A 24,428-nucleotide genomic window follows, 5' to 3' on the forward strand; every position below is an offset into this window, starting at 1 on the left:
TCCCGAGTGCTGGGATTAAAGGCGTGCGCCACCACGCCTGGCTCCAACTAGGCTCTTAAGATGTGGTAGAGAGAGAAAGAGCAGGAGCCCTGATAAATGTATTGAGTTCCCCTTCAACCTTGTGAGAGTATGGGGGATGCCTGCTACAGCTTCCTTAGGTACATAACCATCTCCCATATCTACTATTAAAATTCTCTGGCTTGAATTTCTTACTGAAGTATTTAAACCTTGAACTTTTTTCTTTTTGACATTTAGTTTTACTTTTGTTATATATGCTGTGTTTGAACTTGTGAGCTGAATTCTTCTGTTTCCATTTCCTAGGAGCCGGGACTTCAAGCATAGGACACTACACCCAGTTCAATTGTGAAAATATTTCTGTTTTTGAGACATGTTTTCATGTAGCCCAGACTGGCTTCAAACTTGTGGAGCTGCAGATGTCCTTAAGATTCCAGTCATTCTGCCTCCTGAGTGCTGGAATAATAGGCCCCATGCAGCTCTCACACAGTTACGAAATGCAGGGAACTGAGCCAGGACGTCCGTCATGCATGCTAGACAAGCAGGCACTCCACCAGCTATAAATATCCTTAGCCTCCATTTCATTTTTGTTGTTTGTTTTTTTTCAAGACAGACTTTGTAGCTGGGCTATCCTAAAACTCACTCTGTGGATCAGGCTGGCCTCAGAATTGCAAAGATCTACCTTCCCCTGCTTCCCAAGTGCTAAGATTAAAAGGTATTCAATACTATTCTTGCCTTAAAGATTTTTTTTTCTTAATGTGTATGTATGGTGAGCCTGCATGAATACATGTGCACCACATGCACATGTCAAGGGCACCAGATATCCTAGAACTCACCAGAGTCCCTGAAAGTTGAGTACTGGTAGTTGTAGGGTAACATGTAAGTGCAGTAGCATTAAATAGGAATCTGTATGTGGTTTTGAGCATGCCTCAACACACATGTGGTTAGAGAAGAAGGTCCTAGAGATGGCTTTCCTTCCACCATGCCAGTTCCAAAGGTTGAATTAAGTTGTCAGGCTTGGAGAGTATTGTTTCCTTAGGTGTTGAATCTTAAATTTTCATAGTAGGTGAAGAGGAGAGCCATCTTCCCATAAATTGCCAGTTTTTTTCAGGTTTGGTCTCCCTAAAAATTGCGATTGAAGTTTCTGGAGGCTTCCCAAAGGATAATCTAGCATCTAGGCTTTAAAGCCAGCACTAGCTTAGAACAGAATGGTTGGTTCTATGCTTGAAGTAATTGGTTGGTTACTTTGTGACCGACCCTAAGGTCTAGAGCTTTCCCTTACTAATAAGGTTTTACTCATCAGGACACCCCAGTCCTCCAAGCTGGAGTTACAGCCATCTTTGAAGTTGTAGCCAGCTCACAGAATATTGTGCCAATTGCTAAAGGATCTAGTCTTTTTTTTTTTTTTTTAAGATTTATTTACTTATTATATGTAAGTACACTGTGGTTGTCTTCAGACATATCAGAAGAGATCTCGTTTCGAATGGTTGTGAGCCACAATGTGGTTGCTGGGATTTGAACTCGGGACCTTTGGAAGAGTAGTCAGTGCTCTTAACTGCTGAGCCATCTTACCAGCCCCAGAGGACATTGTGAGCTTCCAGACACTTGCTGTGGAGTGGCAAAAGGGGTTGTGGGAAGAAAAAGGGAAGTATGGCTCTAGGTCTTTTCGCTTAGCCTTTGAAGCAGATAGGGCAAGGACATGAGACAAGATGGAAGGAGGACCTGGTGGTGGATTGTTGAGTTGGCCAAGAAATGTGAGCGGGTGCAACTTCCGAGCTGCAGTGAGTTCATTGTTTATATTTGGGGTGGGAGACAGACAAAATTGCCCCAACACTAGCTTAGTTTTTATGTATTCTGGCCAATGTTAACTCATGATTCAACAGCTAGCAAACAAACTACATTTTCAGTGTCTACTTGGTAAAGGAGGTTCTGTGTGGGTGCTAGTCTCTCTGTAGCCAGCAGAGGGCAATGATGACCTGTAGCTTTTAAAACTAGAAGGTGTGTGAGGTCAGTGAATGTGCGTGGACAGAACCTAAGAGGAGCTTTTGTTTTGAGTAAGACTTCTTTTGGGGTTGGCTTTTTGTCGGTGTATTTAGAAACAGATGGACCAGTGCTTAGTTCAGTCAGATACTCAGAAAGGTTTCCTGTAAGAGAACAGGGTATAGTGACTTACATTCTGTTCCAAAGTGCTGGGTTGCCTTTACCTGGTGCTCTTGTAGTCAGTCATCGCTGTATTACATAAACAACTTTAACACCAGCTTTACCCACTTAGTTGTGTTCATTGTTTTACATTTCTGGCACCCACTGTTGACTTTTCAAAAGCAGGTAGTTAAAATCCAGTCTCACTTGTTTGCCTATGTCAGCTGGGCAGCCATAACATGGTTTTTTAATGCCCAAAGATGGAGGTTCAGAAAAAGAGAGAGCACTGGTAGTAAGGTGTGGGAAATACTGTCCTTTTCAATCTATCTTGTGATTTGGGGCCCTAGGCTTTCTAGTGCAACAGCTGTGGGCCTCCAGGGCCACCATCCGGAAGCCAGCTGCCTCTTCATTGGGGATTCTTTGAAATTGTAGGCTTGGCCATCTGGGTATGCAAATAACTTTAGATTTGCTGAAGTCACCAAGTAGTTACAACCCAGGCAGAGCTATGAGAACCAATACTATCCCCAGATTAGGAAAGCATCTAGGGGCTGTTAGTGCCTGGAAGTTGGGCTTTTGGTTGTAAACCTCTATAGAGAGAAGTCTAGAGGACTCCCTGAGTTCTACTTTAGCTCCTGACCATGTGAAGGATTTTGCATCTAAGGCAAACTTTGGACCTAGGAAAGACTCTTTTAATAAAGAGGATGCCTTGATTCTATCAGGACATGACTTTCCTGAAGGAAAGGCTGACTTGATATTAACACAGGCAATAGAACTGGATCTTAGGCAGCCCCAGAAGGGCTAGCAGACTGATCCCCAGAATGCCTGGTGCTCCTCCAGGTCTCCTTCCTATCCCCAGGGGGCCGGGGTGGGGGTGCGTGCGTTAGGCCGGTCAGGATCAGGGAGTCTGTAGACTTCCTGTCTGCCCTGTCCCTGTTGGAAAGAACAGAGCCATGGAGAATGTGGCTGACAGACTCCAGACAAGGGAGAGCATAGGCCAGCTTGTGTGTGTGCAGGGGGATGTCCATGTTGTTAGGAACGTTTGAGAAGTTTGTGAGCATGGACATCCTTAGTGTTTATGCATATGGGTGTGAACCTAAATCTGAGCCTTTACAAAAGAGAAGATCTAAGTTTGAAATCATATGCTTTTTGGTTGTATAATTTAGGACAAATGATTTATATGTTCTTTGAATTTTCTCATATAGAAAATGAACACTTGGTCTCTAACAGCCTGTAAGTAAGACTTGATGGAAAATGATCTTACCAATCTTAAAGAATTGTGAGGTCTCAGCTGGGCGTGGTGGTGCATGCCTTTAATCCCAGCACTTGGGAGGCAGAGGCAGGTGGATTTCTGAGTTCCAGGACAGCCAGGGCTATACAGAGAAACCCTGTCCCAAAAAACAAAAACAAAAGAATTGTGAGCCAGGCTCAAGGAAGTAGCTATGGACAGTTGTACAGATGCCCTGGTTTGTTTGTTTTATTTTTTAATGGCAAACCTTTTGAGTAAGGCCAGTATTTGGGGCACCAGGTACCTGGTATAACTGCCTGGGCTTGCATACCTCTTAAGCAAGGCCCATGAGTGTGGTAGGCACATGGATTAGGTGTACCCATCTTGCCAACCACCTGTGACTGGTGGGTCTAAAGCCTGGAGGGAAAGGTACAGTGATAGGAGAATTTGCCTTCGGCTGGGGGTGAGACATGGTCAGAGCAGAGCAGATCTCTTCCTCCACGGGTTTCCCCATTGTGCTAGAAAGGGAAGGGAAAAAAACTGGTGAATGGGTGGTTGTGGCACCCACTATGGCTGGATCCTTGCTGTCCTCATCCTAGAGCACAAAAACAGTCTACATGGGAATGTAGTCGAGGAAGGTCTCTGTGATCTTGAGTCAGTGCATGAGACTTGAGAGTCACAAAGTTAGAGAACCAAACACAGGTAAAACACGGAGAGTGTTGGGAGTCACTCTAGGCATAACCTTTAGGGGGAGCTCTCTTGCTAGCAGAGATCCCTGGAAGTCCCTGGGTGGGCCTAAATTATACAACCAAAAAGCATATGATTTCAAACTTAGATCTTCTCTTTTGTAAAGGCTCAGATTTAGGTTCAGGCACATGAAGTTACGACTGCACCCCAGCTGACCTACTTTGACTCACAGCATAGGGTGTTCTGTAGGACTGAAGATCTTGGTCCTGCTCTCAAGAACATGCTTCCTTGGGACAGGAGTCGGGATACTGCTAAGATCTATGGCCAGCCTTGTTTTGCTGGAGAGAATCTTTCTGGGGATTCTATGTTGCTGTTTTTGGAGACAGGGTTTTTCTGTATAGCTCTGGTTATCTCTCCAGGAACTCACTCTTAAGTCATGCTGGCTTCAATGATTTACCTGCCTCTGCCTCCAGAAAGTTGTGTGCACCCACACCTGACTTTCTAGGGCTTTAACCAGTACTTCTATTTCTCTTGGATAAAATAAAGGGATAGAGAGAGTGTTTAAGTAGGGATAGTCCTTAGGGGATTTGGGAGACTCTGGATGGGTAACTTGGGGAAGAACTGTTTTGTCTTCTAAAGCTTGTGGAGGGAGGTAACAGGAAATAAGATCAGCAGCTGTATTTGAGTTTCATCTGGTAAGAGGTTGGGGGTGGTTTCCCCACCAAGGTCCCATGGCCAGAGTGATATGATAGCTACTTGGGCTCACTCTGCTGCTAGGACATGGCCAGCTAGGTCGGGGGAAGAATGTGGCTTCTTTATGGGTGAAAACAACCATGGGAGTTGAGTTTGTGACATTTGAGTAGCGTTTCCCAGATGTAATGACAGAAGTAGTTTTGCTGCTAAGGTGAGTCAGGTTCCCAGAGAGGAAGCTTAAAGTTTAGAGTGATATGCTAAGTAAGCAGCCATTGTATAACTATAACTTACTAGCATAGTGGCTCTCAACCCTCCTAATGCTGTGACCTTTTAGTACAGTTCTTCATGTTGTGACCTCCAAAATAAAATTTTTGTTGCTATTTCCTAACTAATATTGCTGTTATGAACCATAACATGAAACTATCTTTCCCACTGGTCTTAGGTGATCCCTGTAAAAGGGTAGTTCGACCCCTAAAGGCATTTCTTGACCCACAGGCTGAGAACTGCTGTCTAGCACATGGCCATTCATAGTGACCCAGGCCTCCTTTGTTAAGTTTACCTGCTGCCTGGCCTTTCACTTGGTAGTCCTTTCAGAGCTTCTAGAGAAAGCTAGTTTGCCTGTCTCTGGTGTGGTAGGGGTGGGGCATGCCACATGATGAAAAGTATTCATGGTAGAAGCTATGAAGAAATGGGTGGCCCAGTTGTATTCCACTTGGGCTCTAGGGTCCATTGTGGTAGCCAGTAGACACAACTTAACAGTATTTTTTGAGGTTGTGTGGCATAAAATATGACCATCTGACTTTTTGCCTTGTGCAGCCAGACTTAATAACTCCCCCCATTTTTGTCTAGTGTAATTTTATATCCTGGCAAGTGGTGGGTGAGTGTAGGGGTAGGGCATCCGTTGTGTTGCTGTGGGCCCTGTGTGTGGTGGATCTGGTTGTGTGGTAGTGTGATATGCTATATCATGGTGCAGTTTACATGTGACTGATTCCATCGTGTGTCCTTGCAGACCAAACATTTAACCCTGTGGTGTTGTGACTTGTGTCAGAGACTAGTGTGGTGAGTTTGCCTTTTTTGTAATGCCTTAATGTACAGTTGTGTATCAGGCGACCCAACTATGCCCTTTTGCAGTCTGTGAGTTTTTTTTTTTTTACCTCAGCCACGGGTGCCCCTACCCCTGCTGGCCACGCTGCCCCTCCCCACCCCTCCCCCGCGTGCGCGCTGGCCGCCTGCGCCGCGCAGCGATCGATCGCCATTGATTGTCCCTGACGAGCTGCTCCACTTTCCAGCCAATGTCAGGAGGGGGGGGATCTCCGCCGCCCTGGCGGTGTCATTTCCACACACTCCCTGGGCTGCCGCCAGCAAGGGCATCTCCAAGAACCGGCCTGGATTGCCCAGAGTGTGGAGTGAACCGCCTGCTTCGCAAAGGAAGCCCCCACCCCTAACAACACAAGCACTTGTTTCCTGCTTTCTGGCTGTGACACCCATCTCTCAAGGTGGGTGGACAAACTTGAGTTAGATCCAGGTGGGCTTGTGTACCCATAGGGCTGGGCTGTAGCCTCCGGTTCCTGTAGGCAGAGGCGCCAGCAGGCCAGCTTTGCTGGCCCAAACAGATGCTAATGATTTTCTGGGAGGCGCTGGTTATCTCTGGCCCCAGCCGGCCAGTTGCAGAGCTGGACCATCCATACACTTCCATACTCTGCTTTCCCATCTCCGGGATCCCCACCAGATGACCATTAGGCCCCAAATAGGTCGGGAGGGTTGCAGGCTGTCCGGCTGTCCCTGAAACTATGGTCTGCGTGGGAATATATGCTGTATCCACTTTGGATGCTACTAGTATCCTTGCCAAAGGACCCCCACTGCATATCCACCTAAGCAGGGGAAACTATGTATTGTAAAAGACCAGGTCATATACCCCCATTCCTGCTCAGCTGAGTGGGGTCACCCCTTTGAAAAGTCATTCTTCCGGGGGGGGGGGGCCGCAACCCTCCTCCTCCTTCCTTCTCAGGGGCCAGAGCCAGTTTCCAGACTCCCTGGTGGAAGTGCTGACGTGGCTCTGGGCAGCTGTCTGGGGCCGGGAAGCGGGGCAGATGTCACGCAGCCCAGGGGAGGAGGCGGCTCCCTGGGAGGGCGGGCAGGGCTTCTGGCCAGGCAAGACTACCTCCTCCCCCTTCGACCTGGCTCTGTCTGTCTGGAGCTGGGCTCAACCACTGAGCTTAGCTGACTTGCAGTCAGAGACTGCTCCAGTTCCTGTGTGTGACTGACAGAGCCGCAGCCTCTCTGATTTCCTTCTCTCTTGCTCGAGAATAAAGTACACCTGCATTGCACGGGCAGTTCTTCAAGTGAAACCAGGGGTGTGTGAAGTCCCATCCTAATGCCAGGCACATTGTTCCTGCTCAATAAATGCTAGCTGTTGTTGTTGTCTTTACAAGTGGGAACTTGGTGTGTCCAAAGGCAAAACTGAGTCCTAAGGGTGCCAGCTGGCTTCAGAGATCATTGCAGCCAGCCTGATGCCGCACTGCCCCTGACTGTCTACATTTCTCATGCTTGTCCCTTCTCTCTGCAGTGTCAGCCTCTCTTGGCTCTTCCTGCTGCCAAGCTGCCCCCCCTCCTTGCCTCTTCGGGTGGTTCCCTCCTATCTGGCGGCCACATTGGGTCCCTCGAGCAACACAGCCCCTTGGGAACAGCAATCGATGGGGCGGAACAGCCTCCCTGACAGATGGACCCACGGAGGCTGAGCTGTTTCTCCACAGCTCCCTAGGAAACCGGAGACAAGAGCTAAGCCACCATGGCCGCCTCCTAAATAGAAGGGGGGGGGGGGGCAGAGCTTCCTGCCAGCCACAGACTCCAGTAACTCTTAAAAGAAATGGGTTTGGAGGGGCAGGGCAGTGGTTTGTCTACCTTCCAGCTCATCCAGCCTTTTCTTTAGGCCCAGAATCTTCTTTGGGTCAAGCAGCATAGGGATTGCCTGGCATTGGAATGGGTGAATCTTTTCCTGGGCATTGGAGATTGGTGTGTGGGTAGGTGAGCAGGCAGCCGATTCACATCCCTAAGGCCACAATGGGGCTTTGAAGCGGGCTTGAAAGCATTCTCTGCCAGAACTGGTGAAAGGATGAACTGTAGCCCCTATGCATGTAGTGGTAGGGGCTGGAAAATACCCCTTGCCTCCTCAGGCTTTGGGATCAGTCAGGGGAAATCCTCCCTGGCTTTCTCACACCCTCAACACTACTGATATTCTAGGACTTAGGTCCTAATTTTTTAATCCTTATCAATGAATGATCTCTACTTATTAGATGCCAATAGCAACAATGTAGACAAAAGTGTGGTCAGGGGCTAGATATGGGACCATTCACCTGTAGTCCCAACACCTGGAAGGCAGAAGCAGAAGGATCACACCATGAGGTTGAGAGCCAGCCTGGTCTACATAGCCTGTTTTAGGTCAGCCAGGGCTAGAGTGAGGCTAGACCCTGCCTCAAAACACTAACAATGAAAAGTCTGCAAGGACAAGAGATACAGCTTGGTGCTAGAGCACTTGCCCAGCACTAGGAGGTAAGGTGGGAGTAGGTCCCCAGGAATTGCCAAATAGCCATAATCTAAGCTCAACCCCAAACACCTGGAGGTAATAGAATACCATGGGATGCCAGAGATCTGCAGCAATGAAAATGTGATCTCCCCAAACAGCCCTGTCCCCAGCTCTCTCAGGTCCAGAATCACCGGAAATGTCCCCTCTGCCGTACCTCCCACTCCTACCTTGCAATAAACTGCTTGAGCTGGCAGGGTTTCTGGCGTCCTTGCTTATCCTTCTCAGGCTTGGTACCAATACCTCACTGTACTGCCGAGGCTACCAGTTATGGAGGCAGGGAATAAATGGGGTCATGGGGCCGCTTGAGGTGACTTAGTGACCTGTCTAGCCAGTTCAGTATGGAAGCTCCAGCATTGATGATCAGCCCCCTTCCCATGTGTCCTGGCTGCTTCCCCCAAGGTCATTGTTGGCTAGGGGTGGTGCTGGCAGAACTCAGCGCTCTATTGCTGGGGATGTCAGAGAGATTGTGAGCACAGGTCCAGTGGGCCCAGACAGCTGACAGCTGGGCCACCTGAACACTGAGCCGTTCCAGAAGGCAGACAGGAAGAAGGCAGTGCAGATTAAACAGCACCAATCCCCAGCCTTTAAAGCAGAGAACTGAGACGGGGACGCCTCCTCAAGTCACCTCTCACACAGGCAGACAGAGCGGAGACAGCTTAGTGCTGTCTTACTCCTGGGAAGTCCCTGATTCCACCTTGTCCATTTACTTCCTAAATCATTCCTATTGTGGCCTGCATTCTGTCCCCCAGCAGAGACAGTACCCAGAATTCTGTTCTCTGGATGAGTTGTGTCCTTATTCCTAGGGAAGAGAGCTCTTCTGAGGGGGAAATTATCAGGACACAGGTCAACAGGTGCCTCTGGCTGGAGGGGTAAGACTGCCTGAGTCATCAAGGCTGTTACTGAAATTGGCATTGACAAGAGATTAAGACAGTTTGGGGTGAAGAGATGGCTCAGTGGTTAGGAACACTTGCTTGAGGACCTGCGTTTGACTCCCTACACTCAGATGGTAGCTCATGGCATCCAGCGTAATAGGATCTGATGCCTTCTTCTGACTTCTGTAGGTACTGCAGTTTCTAACCCCCAGGTCAGATGGCTCATAACTAACTACCTGGAACTCCAGCGGAGGGGAATCCAAGACCAAACACACATATACACATAGTTAAAGGCACATGCCTTTAATCCCAGTACTTGGGAGGCAGAGGCAGGTGGATTTCTGAGTTCGAGGCCAGCCTGATCTACACAGTGAGTTCCAGGATAGCCAGGGATCTACAGAGAAACCCTGTCTTCAAAAAAGCCAAAGAAAAAAAGTAGAAGAAAAATAGTTGTGCCTTGTGTGTATGGATGAAGATGTGCTCTCTCAGCTCCAGCTCCAGCGCCATGCCTTGCCTGCCTGCCTGCCTGCTATGCTCCTTGCCATGATGGTTATGGACTGTAACCCTCTGAAACGGTTCTCAGGGGAAGTTTCCTGACTTTGTTTTAGCTAATAGAATGGAAGAGAAACTGTACCACCATTGGTCAGGAACCCTGAAGAAGCAAGGTTCCTAGAGGGGACACATGGCAGAAAGAGCCAGTGGGCCTCCAGAACACGATTTAAGGGTGCTGGAAAGAAGACAGACAAATGTAGGCAATCCTCTCAACAATGTCTACCATGAAAGCAACAAGAAGAGCATCCCTTATGTGGCACCGTTGCTAGAAAGGAGGCCATCTAGGCAGTCAAAGGCAATTAGGACTGGATGTCTGGGCAAGTCATAAAGGAGTCGTTTTCTCTGGAGAATTCATAAATAACAGTAAAAACAACATTTAAAAAAAATCAGCTGGGCGGTGGTGGCGCACACCTTTAATCCCAGCACTTGAGAGGCAGAGGCAGGAGGATTTCTGAGTTCAAGGCCAGCCTGGTCTACAGAGTGAGTTCCAGAACAGCCAGGGCTACACAGAGAAACCCTGTCTCGAAAAACCAAAAAAAAAAAAAAAAAAAACAAGACACAATTCATATCTGCCCAACGACCAGGAACTCCAGCACCAGAGTATCTGGAGCCCTCTTCTGGCCTCTACAGACACCTGCATTTAGAGACACATACACATAAATGAATAATAAAATAGGCCTTTAATAAAAAGTCCAGGGCCTGCACTCGAGAGATGCCTCAGTGGTTAGGAGCACTGGTTGTTGTTCTAGGTCAGATTCCCAACACCCACATGACAGCTGGCAACAATCTACAACTCAAGTTCTAAGAGAGTTGATGTGTCTTTTAGCTTCCTCAGGTACCAGGTATACACATAAAGAAAAAAAAAATCCAGAGATCATGTTATACAGGGTCTCAGAGTAAGGAAGAGTGGGCAATAGCTTTGTAATCAGAGATGGGCCCAGTAAGGCTAAGGCAGCAGGCAGCTTGAGGCTGGGTTCTAAAACAGTGCCTCTGCATGGCCTGGGTGGAGTCCAGGTCACCCACAAGACAAGCACAGCCACTACTGTCTAATCTAGCTAAGGTTTCTCGCCTTTCCTGAGGATTAGGCAGTGAAGAAGGCAGTTGGGCCTTAGGAAAGGGGGCCAGGCAAGTACCACTGCAATCCCCTGTCAGGACCTGAGATAGCTGTATTTTATCAGCCATAACCAGGGCCATTCCTCCTCTAAGAAACATTAGCATCAACTGGAGGCCAGACCCTGGGCAGAGATGGAGGTGTGTGACGCCTGCTGTCAGTCCTCTAGAGAAAGTAAGGACCAGAAACACCCTCACAGACTGCAGAAGAGACCCCAAGAACCCTAGCTAGCTAGCACTTGAGAGTCCAAAGGGGAGAGCAGTGGTAGAGGAGCGCTCTCAAAAGCAATCTGTCTCAGAGCTTCCCCAAGAAGGTTCGCATCCTGTTTGTCCTGGAGGAGAACAAAGCCAATGATCCCCCCCCCCCCAGTCTCACTGTCCAGGCCTAGAGCTCAGGTGCAACTTCAGGACTGTATTTGGAGCCAGGTGTGGTGGTGTGCACATTTAGTCCCAGAGCTGGAGAGGGAGAGGCTGGCAGAACTTTGTGAATTTGAGACCAGCCTGGTCTACATAGAAAGTTCCAGGTCACCATAGCTAGATAAGGAGACCTTGTCTTTCAAAACCAATAGAATGGGAGTGGGGCCGGAGAGATGGTTCAGTGGTTAAGAGCATTTTCTACTCTTGCAGAGGTCCCAGGTTCGATTGCCAACACTCACCTGTACCACTTCCTCTGGCTTCTGTAGGTATCTGAATGCACACAACATATGCATAGACATATACTAGGCCCACATATATACATAAACAAGCTATTTACTTTTATTTCATGTGCATTGGTGTTTTGCCTGCATGTATGTATGTACGAGAATGTCAGATCGCCTGCAACTGGAGTTACAGACAGTTGTGAGCTGTCATGTGGGTGTTGGGAATTGAACCTGGGTCCTCTGGAAGAGCAGCCAGTGCTCTTAACAGCTAAGGCATCTCATCCAGCCCCTAAGTTAGCCTTTACAAAAATAACTTTAGTAATCTTCCCACTTCCTTAGGCTGACCTGAGAAATAGGAAAAGGGTCATAAAAAGTAGACCCCTCTTTAGGTTGTTTTGGTTGTTTATTTTTGAAGCAGGGTTCCGCAGTGTAATCCTTAGTGGGCTAGAACTTGTTATGTGAGCCAGGCTGGCCACAAACTCAGAGATCTTACTGCCTCTGCTTCCTGAGTGCAGGGATTAAAGGCTCTGTGTGTGTCTGTCCATGAAAACCAGAAGAGAATGTCAGATCTCCTGGAACTGGTGTTATAGAAAGTTGTGAGTCACCATGTGAGTGCTGGTAATCTTTTTTTTTTCTTTTCTTTTAAAGATTTATTTTATGTATATGAATACACTGTTATTGTCTTCAGACACACCAGAAGAGGGCATCGAACCCCATTACAGATGGTTGTGAACTGTCATGTGGTTACTGAAAATTGAACTCAGGCCCTCTGGAAGAGCAAGCCAGTGCTCTTAACTGCTGAGCCATCTCTCCAGCCCTTTGTTTTGGTTTTTGAGATAGGGTCTCACTATATAACCTTGGCTGGCAAGGAACGCAGAAATCTGCCTGCCTCAGTCTCCTGAATGCTGGGATTAAAGGTGTGTGCCACCACACTGAGGCCTTCTTCAGTGTTTGACAAGAAAAGCAGTTACCCTGCAGCTTCCTATTACACTGCTGGAGAGAAAACAGTCTCCAACAATAAAATGGTCTATTTCCTGTTTTACTTTCTCTTGCTAGAATTTCTGGCTCCCTGGGCAATGGTCTTTGGTGCCAATCAGGTAGGGGTTCTTTCTCTCCCTAGCTCTGGATTGGAGCCAAGGCCGCCCAGAAACAGATGCTCTCTCTAGTTGGAGTAGTGGCCAGCCTTTCTGACAGAGTCATGTAGATCATTGTGTGTATTTTAATGGCTTCTCAACAGCCCCTGATTGAAGTGTGCCCAATTTAGCCATGCCGTAAGTAACTTTTTATATTTCCTTAGGGAATCATTTCAGTTATGAATCTTTTCTGAATCTGCAATCTCGATTAAAAGTTGATGTTGGCTTTTTTTTTTTTTCCTATCTCCTTAGCTTCTAAGACATCTCCCTGTCGAAAGGGGTGGCAACACCATTAATCCTCCCTCATTGGCTTGTCTGGAAAAGGTTTCATGGGGATGGAGGTAGCGCTGGAGGACGTGCTACGGGAGGGGCTCCCAGAACTGTGGAGGATGTGGATGGAGTTTTGCCTAGATATGTGTGTGCCCTATTTATCCCCACATCAGAAACTCCCAACAGCATTATTACTGAGATACAGGGCGTATTATATCGTCTCATCTAGAGCTTCAGAATATGAAATGACGTAGATCACCGTCTATGGTCAAAATCCATGTTTTGTGAGGCTGGAGAGAGAGATTAAAGGTGCTTGCTTCCGGTTCCTTCAAAGGCCCTCTTCAGTTTCTACACCCACACTAAGAGACTGCATTGGCCACCTGTCATCCAGCTCTAGAGGATCTGATGCCCTCTTCTGGCCTCTGCAGGCACTGGCATATTTAGACACACACATAAATAAATAATAAGAATTGGAGAGATGGCTCAGAACTTAAGCACACCTGCTCTTGCAGAGGACCTAGGTTCAGTCACAACCAACCATAACTCCAGTCTTAGGGGATCCAAAGTCTGACCTCTGTAGGATTCGGGTGCACACATGGTGCACAGACATACAGAACATTCATATATATGAAAAATCTTAAAAAATAATAAATTATGCTGGGTCTAGTGGCACATGCTAAAAGATTACCTCCCATCTTTAAAGATTTATTTATTTATTATATGAAAGTACACTGTAGCTGTCTTCAGACACTCCAGAAGAGGGAGTCAGATCTCCTTACCGATGGTTGTGAGCCACCCTTCGGAAGAGCAGTTGGGTGCTCTTACCCGCTGAGCCATCTCACCAGCTCCTACCTCCCATCTTTAATCCCAGCACGCTGGATGCAGAGGCAGGTGGCTCTCTCTGAGTTCCGTGTGAGTTTCATCCCAGCCAAACTCTGCCTCAATAAACAAACAAACAAACAAACAAATAAAACCTACTAAGCAGGTTAAGTTTCCTTTAATGCCCCCAAAAGGCAGCCATTATTGTTCTCGTTGGGACTGGAATGATGCTTAGAGGCTTATCTCAATTCAGAGCGTTCAGAGCAGAGAGCTCTATCGGCTGCTTTTCCTCTTCCCATTCATTATCTAGCCTTGGACACGCCTTTGAGTAGGTGGGACTGGAATAATTATCTGGGGCTGGTGGGACTTGCCCAGGGGTTGTCTTGAGGCCCACCCAAGAGTTCCTCAGAGACAAAGGTCTGGGCCGCAACAGGAAGACTAGAGGGCAAAACAGAGAGACAGCTCTCAGAATTTAGAGGGAAGGGATATCCCTGCAGAAACACCCCCTCCCACTGAGACCTGGGGGAAGGACTTGCCTAGGTGCTGTGACCTCTAGCTCTGACCTCTGACTTCTGGCCCTTGGGTGAGCGCTCAGGGCCAGAGTCAGGACTGGGGGGTGGGGCCCAAGGGACCCAGCGGAGGCTCTGGGAGTTAACGATTTACAAGAGGCCCCTTTCCGAGGCCTCTCTCCTTGGCCCAGCAGGCAACCCGTGACTGCCCAGGTGGCTAGACACAAAACCAGTCCCACCAGTTCAAAGAGCAGTTCATCCAGACCCCACCCCAGGAACAAACCGAGCACCCCATTCTCTGGGGTCTGAAGAGGAAAACAGTGCAGGGGATGGTAGATGGGGTCTTTGAGCCCCTTTGAGAGACCCGGTAGTTTTCAGAATCCTCCTCATGGAACACAGCCAACGCCCTGCTTTAACCTCTGGGGCCCTGTCAGAGAGAAGTCCCACCCCATCTCCTGCTGCAGGTCTCCCCTTTCTACTCCACCCTAGCCTCCAGGCCTTAGGCAGAACACTTACAGGCCAGACTGGCTTCTCACTGCCCAGGGCATCCCCCCCACCCCACCCCCAACACAGGACTCTGCCCTCCTCCACCCCCCTAGGCCTCTCCTTCATTACTCCTTCCTGACCCGGGAGCCCAGGAAACAGTTTGGCCTCTTTGAGCACTCGGTCTTATTCCTACCGGACAGATAGTTGACCCATGACTGTACAGGGATACTTGCTGTCAGGAGCATGATAGGCATCAGACCTTCCGGTCTCCCTCCCCCACTACACACACACACACACACACACATATAGAGTCTCAACTCCTAGTTCCTGGTAGGGGTGTAGAACTGTGTCTGTGTGTATTTACACATGTGCGTAACTGTTTGCTGTGCTTGGCTGTGGGGGACTGGCTAGTCTGTCTCCAGAGCTGTTTTGTTCTAGGGCTGGAGTCGTCCCTCCCCCGTGCCCCCCCCCCCAACTCTCTTCTTCTCCTGTTTTTCCAGACCAAAACCAGGGTGAGACACCAGACTAATTTTAAAGGAGTAAGCCCAGGTCACGTGGGAGACAGGGCTGTCTTGTTTGACATTTTCCTTTGGTTTTATAGCTCTCTTATTGTAGGTTGTCATAGGGTAAGGGTGACAGAGATGACACAGACCAGTGGTCAATGTGATGGTTGAGACCCCAAAAGCCTGAGTCCACAAATGGCCTTTTTTTTTTTTTTTTTTTTTTTTTTCCTGAGACAGGGTTTCTCTGCGTAGCCCTGGCTGTCCTGGAACTCACTCTGTAGACCAGGCTGTCCTCGAACTCAGAGATCCACCTGCCTCTGCCTCCCAAGTGTTGGGATTAAAGGCGTGTGCCACCACTGCCTAGCCACAAATGGCTTTTAAACTCTTCCCTTCTTCTGCACCACATTGGGATTTCGGCTGCAATCAGAATCCAGAGTGACCTCCATTAAGACGTATTCTACCCTAGTAGTCAAGCTCACAAACACCCTTACTCCCATCCTTTGTGACACTGGTAAAGGACTTAGGTCCTAGAGGGGTTGACCCTAGGCACAGTTTGAGTGGAACATCTTCATTGGAGACTCATTCCTACACTCCTCTGTCCAGGCATTTCCAGCTTCTAGCTATTGGGTTAATGACAGGCGTGTGCAGTTGTGGGAATGCCTCAGAAAAGACTGGGCTGAGAACTTGGTTGGCTGCTTTGTCAACTTGGGCAAGTGTCCTTCAGAACCTGTGGATTCAATATGCACAGAAAGCAGTTAGCTTGGTGCCTAATTTATAGTAAGTTCTCACTTAGAAAGATGTAGACTTTAGGGGTAGGGGAGGTGGGAGCCACTCTCTTACCTTCAAAGACTTTTCACGGCTGGTGGATGAATAAATAAATCCATTTCTGGGACTGGGGACGCAACTCAGTGGTTGAATACTTGCTTAATACAAGCAAATCTCATCCCCAGTCCAGCCAAAAGAGAAAAAACCCACTTGTGTGTGATATGATCTCAACTGCCTTATGAGAGGAGAGATGACCTACACAAAAGTCAGGCCATGCTGTGGGTATATAGTACATACATCTCGAAAAAGGTACCTAGTGGGGCTGGAGAGATGGCTCAGCAGTTAAGAGCACTGGTTGCTCTTCCAGAGGTCCCGGAGTTCAATTCCCAGCAACCACATGGCAGCTCACAACTGCCTGTAACTCCAGTCCCAGAGGATCAGATGCCCTCTCCTGGCCACCACTGTACTTCGTGCACTCAGTACACAGACTTACTTTTAGGGAAACACCCAGACACATAAAATAAAGATAGTGGTTAAGGGGCTGGGCAGGTGACCCAGAGGCTAAAAGGACTAAGTGTTCTACCAGGGAATGTGAATCAGGTTCCCAGCACTAAAATGGTGGCTTACAACCATCCAGCCTTAACTCCAGTCCCAAAGACTCTGACATCCTCTTCTGGCCTCCCATGCACATGGTATATAAACATGTTATATAAACATACATACCGATAAAACATCCATAGATATAAAAGAGTTTTTAAAAATTTTATTTATATGGATACACTGTAGCTGTCTTCAGGCACACCAGAGGAGGGCATTGGATCCCATTACAGATGGTTTTGAGCCACCATGTGGTTGCTGGGAATTGATCTCAGGACCTCTGGAAGAGCGGTCAGTGCTCTTAACCACTGAACAATCTCTCCAGCCTTATAAAATAATTTTTTTCTTTGAAATATGAATTATCTGTGTAGCCCTGGTTGTTGGAACATGATCTGTCTGCCTCTGCCTCCTAAGTGCTAGGATTAGGTATATACCACCGATGCCCAGCTAAAATAAAAATTTTAAGGTAAAGGTTAAATAAGAGAGGCAGGAAGCCGGGCATGGTGGCACCTGCATTTAATCCCAGTACTCAGGAGGCAGAGGCAGGCAGATTTCTGAGTTTGAGGCCAGCCTGGTCTACAGAGTGAGTTCCAGGACAGCCAGGGCTATACAGAGAAATCCTGTCTCGAAAAACAAAACAAAACAAAAACAAAAACAAGGGGCTGGAGAGATGGCTCAGTGGTTAAGAGTACTGACTGAGGTCCTGAGTTCAAATCCCAGCAAGCACATGGTGGCTCACAACCATCCGTAATGAGATCTGATGCCCTTTCCTGGTGCATCTGAAGACAGCTACAGTGTACTTAGCTATAATAATAATAAATGTTAAAAAAAAACAAAAGAGAGAGAGGCAGGAGAGGGAGGGAAGGGGAAGAGAGAGGTGTGTGTGTTTAGCACAAGCGTGAGCACTTAATACAATCTGAACAGACTCCAAGGGACACCTTTTGCAAGTATCACCAACACTACTGCTGGCTGTGTAGGTATGGCCCAAACTCAGGCTCAGAGCTACCCCTACACAGGCTTCTCAGTGGAGTTGCACCGCATCTAAAGCAGGACCTTCTATGATAAGCTTGAATCAAGCCTTCTACACAGAACAGTAGATGTAAAGTCCTGGATTGCGTGGATCCCATGACTGTACAGAACCACTGCAGGATCTGGAAGCACAGGCACCCCATAATGAGTCTGCATGGAAGAAGCCCCAGGACATCAAAACTCGGGTTAGAGAACAACTTTGGCACCAACCATTCAGTCCCTTCATCTGAGAAATGGGGATGATATCAAGAGAGAAAAAAAAAAAGATAGGCAAGGGCTTCAGAGTGGGATTCAAGAGGGCAGGTGTGGTGACCAGGCTGGAGTAGCTGTGAGGTCTGCAAGGAGGAGGAGGAGGGGGGAGAGGAGGAGGAGGAAGAGGAGGAGGAGGAGGAGGAGAGTGATGGAAAGGAGAGTCACAGACACAGGGAGCAGTGAGGGTGGACAGGGACACAGTAATCTAGGTTCCTAGACTGCTACATTCCCGTCTGGAAGGCAGGTCAGGTGGGTATTGGGGTGGGGGCTGTCCTTCACACAGGTGCTGGAGACTTGAAGGCTGGTTGGTTGGTTGGTTGAAAACTCGGTTGAAACTTCAATAAACAATGTAAGCAAAAATATTTTTGGAGGGGTAGAACCAAGGTGGCATCCCTCCCTCTTCAGAGTGGGTGGTCTTTCCTGCCCCGCCGCCCTGCCTCCACGTTCTCTTCTTAAGCACACACTCATAGGATAGTGTTGCACGTAGATGGCTTGCTTGTGACAGTCCCTGTTCATGTTGTATTTTCCGTGGGAACAATATTCTCTCTGGCTCCCAAGTAGATTGGACAGGTGAGGCTCTGCATCTCCCAGTTGCTGAGGTATAAAATGGGAAGACTCTGAGATCAAAGGAGGCCAGGCACAGTATTGGTATCATTTCCTCCCTGAGGAAGTCAAGCCCACTGGGGCACCTGGCTCTCTCCACTACAGACCCCTTAGCCTTGGGCTTCTTGAGTTTGCTGAGAGGTAGGGAGTCTCAAAGAAAAATGCTTAAATAGCAACTTCCTGTGCCAAATAGTGCCTGGCAAGTTGGGGACCAGAGAGAATCTGGTTTAGAGTTTTGTTTTTTTCTTTTAAATGCATATGGATGCATGCGTGAGGTGGGAGGCTGGGGCGCACAGCAGTGTGGTGAACTGTTGGACAACCTCAGGGGTCACGGAATGCTGCCCACTTTCTCACTGGAGCTCACTAATTAGGATGGCTGGCTTGTAAGCTGTAGGGAGTCTTCTGTCTCTGCCTCTTCACTGTTAGGTTTACCATCCCAGGTTCAGGGACTCAAACTCAAGTCTCCCCACTGGCAAGGAAAGCACTTTTATTTACTGAGTGAGCCAGACCCTCTGCCCGAGACCACCTAGCACAGAGCCTTTTCCCAGTGTGTAGGACTTGATCTGTACTGGCTCTAGGCTTCAAGGTAGACAGGTCCTTTACTTCCTGGGTCAGGATCTCATGATTGTTGCTCATCCCCAGGGAGCAGGTCCCTCCGCACAGTCAGCATCCTGGCTTCTCCAGATACAGTGAGTGAGGAGGGGTAAGTGTTGGAACATCCTAGAACATACAGACCCAGGATTCTGCCTCCCTTTTCCTTGTAGGGTTTGTGCCAAATAGCACCTGGCAAGGTTAGGACCAGAATCTCTAAGCAGAATAGCAGTGTGTCCACTGTCTTAGAACTGTTTCCATACAGGGTGTGGTGACATCCACTTTTCGTCCTGTCCCAGCACTTAGGAGGCAGGTGGATCTCTCTGAATTCATGGCCCGCCTTGCTGTGTACTGAGTTTCAGACCAGCCAGGACTACATTGTGAGGCCCTGTCACAACAAGAAGGAGACAAACAGAAGAACTATTTACAGTGCAAGCGCCTTTTTACTTAGCTGACAGGTTTCTTTTGGGGTGACTATGAAGAAATCAGCTAGAGGTTAAGGGGGAGCTAAACACCTCCTCCAGGAGACCATTCTTTGACAGTAGGTAGGAACTGGCAAGGGGGTGTTCCTAGGGCTGGTCAGAGTCACCTTGTGGTCTGGGATGTCAGAGTGGGAGACAGGTAACAACCCAGGTGAGCTTTGTCCTTGACATGCCACCACCCCACTCCATCTGCCCCATCAGTCCATACACAGATGCTTGGAGGGCAGCTCTAGGGAGACCCACAACCAGAGAGGAAGCAGCTGTGGGAGGTGATTTCACTTCTCCCATAGAGGCCAGAGTCTGTGGCTGGCGGCACCAGGGCCAGTGCAGTTAACCCTCTGTTATCTGGACTTCAATTGGTATTAGATGATAATACTTACCACCAAGCTGATGCTCCCAACCTCACTGCTCCGGAATTCCCCATGGGTCTGGAGGCTGTGTTTTCTCTGGCTTGAAGGTCTGATTACTGCAACCCTGACCTTCCACTCAAATCCCTCAAGACTTCAGAACTATCACTCCAGGACGATAGGAGTCCAGGGCTCATTCTATGGTTCTCTGAGAAGACATCAGATGTAGGTAGGATTAGCCCAAGCTGGGCAGATGAGGGAGGGGACATGGTCAAAGGACAGAGGTACAGATGGAATAGGTGCTGTCTCAAAACTGCTGTTTCCACCAGGCGCAGGGTTGAGATTTAGTTCTTAGCTAGTTATCTACAGAATGTTGCTTGGTTCCAGGTACTATTACAGGCTCCCTGTTCATAAGCCACAGCTCTAGGGCACCAGTGTACATGCCTTGCCCCAGGATTGTAGTTGGGTAGGAGCCTGCCTCCTAAAAAACTCAAAATGTCCTCTTTCTGATTAGTTTCTTCATCTGTGAAATGGGAGCAGGACTCTGCCTCCTTTTTTCTTCCGTTGGAATTAGGGTCTACTGAATGCAGGCAAGTGTATTTGGGAAGGGTGCGGTCTTTGAACTAAGAGACTGGCAGACCGAGCAGCACCTGAGCTGGGGGGTGGGGGTGGGGGCTGAGCTGCCAAACCTTCCTTCTCAATCCCTGTAGCTTGTTGCCCCCCCTGAACAGTTGAGCAGAGAGCAGAAGGTCTGCGGATTTTCCACGGAAGGTGCGTCTCCAAGCCCAGGCATCTCCTACAAAGGGGTCGTGTGGTATTTATTTATTTACTTATGTATTTGTAAAGTTGCATGGAAAAAAGGTGAAGCTTGACGCGCGGGGGAGCTCAGCCTGGGAGGACCTCGCCAGGACGCGGGGATCTTGAGGCGCAGCGGCTGCGACTCCAGCTTCAGAGCCTGCGGCGTCCAAGTGGCCAAAGCTGATCTGGGAGGGAGGCCGCGGAGGAGGGAGGGAATCCGAGGTGGAGAGGGGGGGTGAGGGAGCCGCTAGTCCGGTCCGGGTTTTGCCGGCAGCCCCCGGGCAGCGTTCGGAGCTCCTGCCCGGGCGGGCGCGCGGCGCGGCGGCAGAGGCGGCGGAGCCTGAGCTGGGATGTAGAGGCGGCGGCGAGAGCAGGCGTCCGAGCAGAGCCAGAAGAGGAGAGCCTCACCCCCGACAGCCCAGCCCCGCGTCCCAGCCAGCGCCTAGCCATGCGCACCGCCTGCTGAGTCCGGGCGCCGCACGCCGAGTCCTTCGCCCGCCGCGCCGCGAGGCGCTGCGCTCCGGGGTGATTAGTTGCTTTTTGTTGTTTTTTAATTTGGGCCGCGGGGAGGGGGAGGAGGGGCAGGTGCTGCAGGCTCCCCCCCCTCCCCGCCTTGGGCCAGCCGCGGCGGCGCGACTCCGGCTCTGGCCCCGGGCGCGGCGGGCGACTGGAGCGGAGCGCACCGCGGCGGTGCCCAGAGCGGAGCGCAGCTCCCCGCCCCGCCCCTCCCCCTCGGCCTCGCGGCGACCGTGGCGGCTCGGACGACTCGCGGAGCCGGTAGGTGTCGGGCCCTCCTCCGCCCCCCCCGGGAGGCCAACCCCCTCCCCTTCCCCGCCTCCCTCCCTCTCCTCCCCCGGGGCTCCGTGCGCGGCCGGGGCCGGAGTTCGCCGCAAGTCCGCGGAAAGTTTGGCGGCGCGGGTTCCCCCGAAGTTCAGGTGCGGAGAGCCAGGGATGGGGAAGGAGGGGTCGGTGTTTGGGAGGGGCGGGGGACGCCCGCAGCCTGAGCCGCGGGGCCTGGGAGACCTAGCTCCGGTGATCGCTCGGTGGCCGCTCCTATATCGAAGCCTTCCCAAGCCGCAGTATGCTCGGTCGCAGATCACTGAGTTCAGACAAAAAGAGGGGTTTTAGGGTCGAGGACGGCGGGCTGGGAGCGGAGGAGCGGGGCTGGGGTTCTCCCTGCGGGGGACGCTTCCTTCCCAATCATTGTAGCTTGCGGGCGCCGGGGGTCCTCACCTCGCAGTGCTGGGCGGGTGCTGCGCCTGCGGGGGTGGCTGCTTGCAGGTCTGCGGCGCACACTCAGACCCCACTCGCTGCCCTGTATTCAGGGACGTTCTTAACTGCCCCGAGCGCCTCGGACCACGCGTGGCCTTGCCTCCTCTTAGACTTGGAAGAGGCGGCGGCTACTTCTGTTTTTTCCCCTCGGGCTGCTCGCCCCCGCTGCCTGCAGGGTGCCTGGAGGGCTGATCAAGTTTGACCTTTTTTTTTTTTTTTCCCGTCAAAGTATATCACCTCCACCTCCGCCGGCTAGGCGGTCTCTCTTCTGTCCTTTACGGCCTTGGGGAGTCTCGGACTGCCTTTCCGTTTGTGCCTAGCTGCGTGCAAAGCCGGGGACGCGGGGGGGGGGGGGCGGGCGGTTGTTCCTCGGCTGCAGGTCTGCAGGGGGCGGGCATCCCAGGCTCCTGCCACGCTGCTCTGGCCCCGAATTTACCCTCGAAGTCCCGCCCGAGCCCCCTCCCTTTCGCATCCCTGGAGCCAGGGCTGAACTGCCGCGAGAGGAATGTGTTAATTTTCTTACTGGGGGAAGTTGTCCTCGCCCGGAATGGGCTGTTTTCCGGCGGGGAGAGCGGGGTGCGCCTGGCTTTGTTTATGAATAGGTTGGACCGAAAGTGAGGGACCCCGTTTTTAAATTAGGGGACCTGTCACAAGTGCTGGGGCGCACCGGAAAAAGCAAGCAAAATTTCCTTTTTTTTTTCTCCCTGGGGAATCGTAAGGGGTGCGCAGAGTTGGGTTGGTGCCATGGGTTGCAAGGAGGTACCATTAGATTTTGGGGGATTTGTAGTGACTCATCTGGAAAGACTTGCTCCCCTGGTCTCCAGAAAAGTGGGGGGAATGAAGGTTTGGCAGCCGCACCCTACTATGCTCCCCGGGACCCTGGGTGGTCTGAGAGTTGGGTCATCCAAATGGGAGTACCCAAAACGAGATGCGGATTAGGCCCTTGATCCTCGCCTTCCCTTGTGCCCCCATGCTGTTTGGAGCCCTCGGTTTTGTAGTGCGTCCCCCTCCCAGCCCACCCCGCCCCCGTCGCGCTGGTTTGCCCAGGAAGCACTAGGGAAGGGGGCGTGTGATCGCTGGCTCTCGCCCCCGCCCCCGGAGCAGCCCCAGGGCCGCCGGCAAACAGAGTCCCTTTCAAGTTTTCCGCTGGGGCCGCCTGGCGGGGGCTGCGAGCGCGGTCGCTGCGGACTTGTTTGGAGCGCGGTTTAAACGCCCAGCGCCACCTCAATTGCCCCCACCGGGGGGTTCGGGTGTACGGTCCTAGCAGTGGAGACTGTTTAAATGAGATGGGTGGGGGGCACCTATTGGCCTAAGCTTGACCTGACCCTCTCCTGAAAGGCTACGGTGCCTTGAGTTGTTGGTGGAAACCCTTCCCATCTCCTTTTTGAGAGTAGTATGAGGAGACTGTCCTCACCTACTTCGACTGTGACTGCATGGTGTTGATTTAGCAGTTCCTTAGATGAGAGTCAAGCTGGAGCTTGTTGTTGGGGGGGGGCGGGTAGCGACGCGCTCTGCAGCTGTCGCCCCCCCCAGAACGGAAATTGTCCTCCTTAGGGAGGAGGGGGGGGTGACAGTTTGTTTTTTTTTTTTTTTTTTTTTTTTTTTTGCCCCGGGGAGGGTTGGGAACAGCTGACGGAGGTTGGCCTCTGGGTTACTCTGTAGTCCTGGTAAGCACTATAGGTGCCTCCCCTTCATCCTGGCAGGAGCTGGATTCTCTAGGGGAAGCACCTAGCTAAATGGGCTGCAGAAGCTAGGCCCTTGGCTAGCTGGCTTGTTAGTGCCTTATTTATGTGTGTGTGTTTGAGCCCGGTTTCCCAGCTCAGCAGGTAACCCTGGCCTCCTATCTCTCCTGTTGACTTACCGGAGGGCCAATGGCCTCCCCTTTATCACGTGAGGCCTGGAATGTCCACCCGGCGGCTGGGCTGAGCTGGGCTGCGTGGGGGAAGGGAAGGGGGGAGGGCTCTGAATCCAGGGCTCAAGCCCCTCACAGGCTTATGTGCCCAAGGGCTCCCCGGTGACCCTTCAGTTTTGTTGTTTCTTTTCTCATACCCATTTGGCGACTGTGAAATTGAGGCTCATGTGAATGTGGGGCCATGCTTGTTTCCGTAGGTTAAGTCCGCCCTTCTTTAGGTCCCTACCTAGTTACTCATGGGAGCATTCAGTGCTTCTTTCCAAGAAGAGGAGAGAGCTTTGGACTGAGCTAAAGCCAGCTGAGTCCATAGGGTTTGTGGTGAGGTAGAAAAAAATGGAGGACTTGAGACTTGGACTAGACCTGATCGCGCTCTTGATTCTGTGGGATGCGGGAATCACTCAGTCACAGGAAATTCTCCAGCGCTTGCCTTCGGTGGTCATGGATGGAGTGGGCTTACCTACTGTCATTTTAAGTAATTCATTTATTCAGCCTCTGGTGGGTGCTGAGTTCCTTGCTGTTCTGGTGTGCACATTCTGCCTCGGG

At 50.4% G+C, this 24,428-nt stretch overlaps 1 protein-coding gene across 3 annotated transcripts in view; it reads left to right on the forward strand.

Annotated features, from left to right (window-relative positions):
• The first annotated feature begins 20,967 nt into the window (after window positions 1-20,967).
• Window positions 20,968-24,428, forward strand: part of Cxxc5 (CXXC finger protein 5) — a 32,648-nt gene continuing 29,187 nt past the window's right edge. The window contains exon 1 of one of the 3 annotated variants that reach the window (XM_021150506.1): window positions 20,968-21,478. The gene's annotated coding sequence lies outside the window, so the exon portion shown is untranslated. Of the gene's footprint in view, window positions 21,479-21,551; window positions 21,637-24,428 lie in introns of those variants that run through there. The other 2 variants (XM_021150508.2, XM_021150505.1) reach the window with 2 other exon arrangements.

This window comes from Mus caroli, chromosome 18 (genome assembly GCF_900094665.2).
Source record: "Mus caroli chromosome 18, CAROLI_EIJ_v1.1, whole genome shotgun sequence".
Lineage (NCBI taxonomy): Eukaryota > Metazoa > Chordata > Mammalia > Rodentia > Muridae > Mus > Mus caroli.